Here is a 6,000-nt window from a genome sequence, read left to right as displayed (position 1 = left end):
TAATAAATGCAATCATTAGGTCTTAGAAGACTTAGGTACGGCAAGAACCACAACTCACTCTGCTAGGAACGATTACCACTGCCTGTCTGCAGCAGACGACAAATGATTCTGCTCTAGCAGTGAATGTATATACCAGCTTGTAAACGCCATTGGCCAGTCTAGTGTTTATCATTAAAATATGCACATATTGGCTGCTTTCATGGAAAACGAGGCTTAATGCACGTCAAATAAGATTAGCCTGTGCCAATGATAAGCAATGCATGCGAACAAGCTAATCAAGGACGACAACAGCGAACAACTTCAGTGCCTTCAGCGCTTTGATTTATAATATACATTATGTCCTATGTATATATGGCGTATAGCTACTTATATATGTGTGGCTATAAAATATGTTAACCGTCTTTATTTTTTAAATAATGAAATCATACTGAAAAACTCTCCGAATTGAGGATTTACATGTTTTAGAGCTGTCAAAGATCATTACCAACAACAATTATTATCTTTTTTAATGCAGACACTTTAAAGACTGTGGGTGCGGACCCAGGATCCTGCGATAAATCAAACGGAAAGGTACTTTAGGTACTTAAGCTACGTTGAAGAACTCGGACATTGTTGACGCCCTGTCTTCAATAAATACTGTTTTGAGTGAGGTAAAACTTACAAATGTATTGTTAGCCAATTGACGTTATCGTTGGTATTTTGAAATTATTTTTTAAATAAACTGGACTAAGCATTGGTTTCGGTGAAAGTACTGCAAACAATTCGCTAGATTTGAACACATTTTAACACTCCGCCTTATGATATTTTGATTCAATTTTTCATATTTATACCAAGTGAGTTTCATTTGACCGCCTTGCGGATACAGATCCATTAGCATGTGCTTGTGTATTATAATAAAATTAATGAGTTAATTTACTACTACAGTATCGTTTTTTCATCACACATCGTTTCCTCGTTATCATCATCATCAATCATCAACATAGTCATCATATTCATCATTATCATCATCATCATTATGATCATCATCATCATCAGCATCATCCTCATCATCATATCATCATCATCATCATCTCATCATCACATCATCATCATCGTCATCATCATATCATCAGCATCATCATCATCATCATCATCATCCCATCATCATCAATCATCATATCATCAGCAGCATCATCGTCATCATCATCCATCGTCATCATCATCCATCATCATCGTCATCATCATCATCATCATCATCATCATCATCATCATCATCATCATCATCACATCATCATTCATCATCATCATCATCATCATATCATCGTCGTCGTCGTCGTCTTCGTCGTCGTCGCCCTCGTCTCGTCCTCGTCGTCCTGCTCCTCCGCCTCCACCGCATCATCAGCAGCAGCATCGTCATCAGCAACAGCAGCAGCATTATCGTCACTATCACCAACAACATCGTTATGGTCGTCATCGTCGTGATCATCATCATCAGTGTCATCATCATCATCATCATCGTCATTGTTATCGTCGTTGTTTCTCCTCTCGTCGTCGTCATCGTCATCATCGTCGTCATCGTCATTCTCATCATGAACAATTTCAACAACCGTAAAACCTATCGCCTCAGTCATTTTTGCAGTGAATTCGGATGTTATATCAAATCTTTTTGATTAATAGAGTTTGCTGCTTAATGTATTAATAACTAAATAATAATGTTGATAATATTGAAATAAATGGCTTCAATTTTATTTATCCGTTTAAGATGCAGTATTTGACCAAGTCAATTTGTCGCTAAAGTATCATTACACATTCAATCCAAAAGCGTTACGAGTTGCTATTGAAACTATAATCGCATTCCGATAAAAATGGTGTCTGTATTAGGGCCTGTTTAATTTCTACGCTTCATTGGAATTCATAAAAATATTTTAAGGGTACCGGTATATCTAGACACACTCTGTTATCCAAACAATCCGTGTGATCATAAACAAATAAACAATGAAATATAATAAAATTAGATGATAAAAATGGTATCTTCCTTTTTGCTGTTGCTAGTTATCAACAGAGTAGCAAAACTTTTAATATAAATTATATTCAATTCATAGCACGCTTAAAGATTTGAAGTTTATCTAAATCTATAAGCACAAACATATTTATGTTTGTTAATACAAAGCTGTAGCAGTTTCTGATTGCGCTTGAAAAGATGTGATTGTGTTGTTGCATTAATAGTATCATTAGTTTGTATTTCCAGATTAGGTATTCCACCATACATTTTTGTTTTTAATCAGATGTCTTATAATTGGCATTGCAATATTTCAATAACGAGTAATCAACACAATTGACTTTATGTATTTTTAATTGTTTATCCATATTATCATTAACACTTGAGGGAAAAATAAGCTGTGTCATTTTTTATTTTTTGTTTTACTTAGGTTCAGACAACTCTGCTTTTACTATATGCCGTAATAATTATAAGTTTCCGTTCACTTAAAGATATTGTTTTTCGTGTTGGAAAATTTAAATACGAAAAATTTTAGAGACCAAGTGTGTTATGTTTGTTTGTCAATTATTTACTTGAAGTAGAAATAATACATCAGTGTACATAATTTTATTGTGTTGTTCCCTTCGTTCTTTACTTAACAGCTTGCAATCAACTGAACTATATATAAAAAGTAAAAACAATAAACGTTTGGCTTTCTTAATACGATATCATTTCAAACGCTGTTGGAAGGAACCATTGCTTATTAGAGGTTTACAAGGTAATTTACCCCCAAGGTACGCAAATGTAATGGTCGATGCCCTTAGGCATGATTCTGTTTTATTACTTTTAATCCGGTTTTAAAAATGCATGACCGAAGTTCATCAGATAAGCAAAAACAGGGCCAAAATTGATATAAAATAGCGCTGTTTAGCTGACTGTACGAAAATCCGGTATGTCCGAAAATTTAGAATTCATGAAAACACTAAATATTTTGGCTTAAAATGTAAGAAAATTTAGATAATGTAAGAGAAAATACGGGTGGTTTTATGGTGTTTAAATCGATTAGAAATAGCAAAACCTAAAGACATTATCTCAAGTGTGATTTTCAAATGATTTTATATGAATGTGCACACACGGTAAAACTAGTCTATTAAAATGCAATACCTTCATTGGTTCTCATGTTTTTAATATTTATTAAACATAGGTATTTGTGAACGCTTGTTGTTATATAATATTGAAATGTACACGCATACTGAACATAAAATCATTAGCATAACGGCTAAGTTGGTTTTTACTAAGATTGCAATAGTGTTTATTTTATTATTATGAATCTTATGAGGATAATTTTGAAAGTATGACACAGAGTATCTGAAGAAGATATATACATAATCACATATGTTGTTGTTGTTGTGGTTATTGTTTCAATAGTTTTATGAGTATCATACATTCAATGACGAATAGCTATTAATTTGTCATACAAACACCATAATTATTATTGGATTGCGGAGATTAAACAAATCGATTCCCTTGTAACTGATATAACTGATACATTTTTGAGCGACAATTTGAAACTAAATCTAGTATTATTTAAATTTGATTATTTTAATTGCAGACTTTTTTTATTAACCCCAATTAATGTGTACGCAACGTTTCTTTTATTTAAATCGCTGAATACGAAGCATCAAGCTATTTTTTAATTAATTGACAGTGATCTTTAATGTATGTCATAATATAAATTGAAATCAATCTTAATTAAAGCTTGAGTGGTTGGTTTGTAATAAGTTTTGTAAATGTTGCTGTAGGATATGTATGCACAATAAATACTAACGCTCTGGCATATTGTGATGGTGATATGATTATATATTGCACAATAAATATGTTCTTGTGATAATATTGAGGCTATAATTAGTTTTGAATTAAGCTAGCTAATTTCAAATAAGATACAAACACATCCCAATCCTAAAATTATCAGTAAGTTATAGTATTGTTTGCCTCTAGGCGCATAATTAAATGAAGGCCTAGTTTATCTGTTAATCGTCGCCCCATGTGGTGTCCCAGTGGGTACACTGATATTAATACACGATGTATTGGTCCACAATTAAATCTCTTATAAAAACATGTCTCTCAGGTGACTGAAAAATGGCTGTGTAGATACAACAAATACTACTACAACGGAGACTAAGATAACACATGTTACAATTAATTTGTCTTTCTTGCGTTCTTCTTATACGACAAACACTTCTAAAACAAAAAAGCAAAAAGCCGCTACTGCTACTGCTTCGGCTACTCTTACTGCTACTGCTACTGCTACTGCTGCCGCTGCCGCTGCCACTGCCACTGCCGCTGCCGCTGCCACTGCCACTGCCGCTGCCGCTGCCACTGCCGCTGCCGCTGTCACTGCCACTGCCGCTGCCACTGCCGCTGCCAGTGCTGCTGCTGCTGCTGCTACTGCTAGTGCTACTGCTACTGCCTCTGCTACTGCCACTGCCGCTGCCACTGCCGCTGCTGTTGCTACTGATAGTGCTACTGCTACTGCTGCTGCTGCTGCTGCTTCTGCTGCTTCTGCTGCTGTTGCTACTGCTACTGTTACTGCTACTGATACGGCTACTGCTACTGCTACTTCTACTGCTACTTCTACTGCTACTGCTAGTGCTACTGCTACTGCTACTGCTACTGATTCTGCTACTGCTACTGATGCTGCTGCTACTGCTGCTGCTGCTGCTACTACTACTAATGATAATAATTCTCCTTCTACTTCTCTTTCTACTATTGCTAGCGATGCTTCATAATTTATTTTTAAATGTATCATTTTGTTAAAACAGGAAAGAACTGTTATATATATTTTCTTAAAGGTGTACAGAATCTAAACTTTTCTGCGATTAAAGTTTTATTTAACTGGATTAGTATAGGCCACATAACAGACGCTATTGTACTGATTTGTACTAAACAACATTTTGTCATAATCAACAGTTTTAACATGCCGCAGCTTCCTTGGAAGTTAACCTTTGATTGGAGTTATGTATAAAACATTAACAAGGTATTTGTTGACAGTTTGTCCTGTCACAATTATATATTAGCTGAGCCAAACGTGTGATAAAGATCTCTTTTGAGGTGGCGATAAATACTATTTTTATTGTTCAACAGTGGGAGACTGAGAAAACATATGCTACAATTAATTTGTCTACTTTGCCTGCTTCTTCTTTATATATTTTTCTTGCTAATCGTTTAGTTTTATTTAAGTAGGTATATCAATTTACATTTTTTGATAGATATTTGTTTGGATAGTAATAGTATGTTTTATTTGACTTGACATCATTGAACCGGTTTATTCATTGATAAGATCGGGATCTCCACAGGTGTTTAATCTCGATTGTTAGGTGGGGAGAAGGGTCCGAATGATAATGTTGTCGTCGGCTTACGAATCACATTTCACAAGTTTTAGACAAATATGCATACGTTATAAACCTAATTTAAGTATTACATAGATAATAACTTATCTTTATTTTGATGAACTACGTTTAAGGTATAAAACTATAATTATATATGTGTTGTGTGCCGCATACATACCATCTTGCTTTTTTAAATTTGAACACAACGGTCCGAAGTCATAAACATTCATTATGCATGGTTGCTAAAGCACAGTGTATACTAACTAACCTATGTTTATTGTTGTTTGCTAGGTTTTTTTTTTTTTTTTTTTTATTTGGGGGGGGGGGGGGCTTTTATAGAAGATTTCAACTAGTCCTTCAATTAACGAAAAAAAGTATTGGTATAGGAAATATAAAAGAGTAATAGACAGCTTCATTCATGCTGTTCTATTATGATGTTTTAACGCATATAATTATGTATGGTTGATGAAGCACATTGTATGCTACCGATGTTTATTGTTGTTTGATGATGATGTTAAGTTGGTGTTGCTGTTGTTGTTAATGATGATGATGATGAGGAGGAGGAAGAAGAAGAAGAAGAAGAAGATGATGATGATGATGATGATGATGGTGGTGGTAGTAGTGACGACGACGACGATGATGATGATTTTGATA

At 34.5% G+C, this 6,000-nt stretch overlaps 1 protein-coding gene and 1 pseudogene across 1 annotated transcript in view; one reads left to right on the top strand and one right to left on the bottom strand.

The window, feature by feature from the left end:
* Positions 1-6,000, bottom strand: part of LOC127867092 (uncharacterized) — a 377,266-nt gene that overhangs the window by 230,212 nt on the left and 141,054 nt on the right. The gene's annotated exons all lie outside the window — the stretch shown is intronic.
* On the top strand, positions 990-1,560 carry LOC127867118 (uncharacterized protein DDB_G0271670-like; annotated as a pseudogene).

The sequence above is a fragment of the Dreissena polymorpha genome, chromosome 2 (assembly GCF_020536995.1).
Source record: "Dreissena polymorpha isolate Duluth1 chromosome 2, UMN_Dpol_1.0, whole genome shotgun sequence".
NCBI lineage: Eukaryota > Metazoa > Mollusca > Bivalvia > Myida > Dreissenidae > Dreissena > Dreissena polymorpha.
This window is presented reverse-complemented; position numbering and strand designations above follow the sequence as displayed.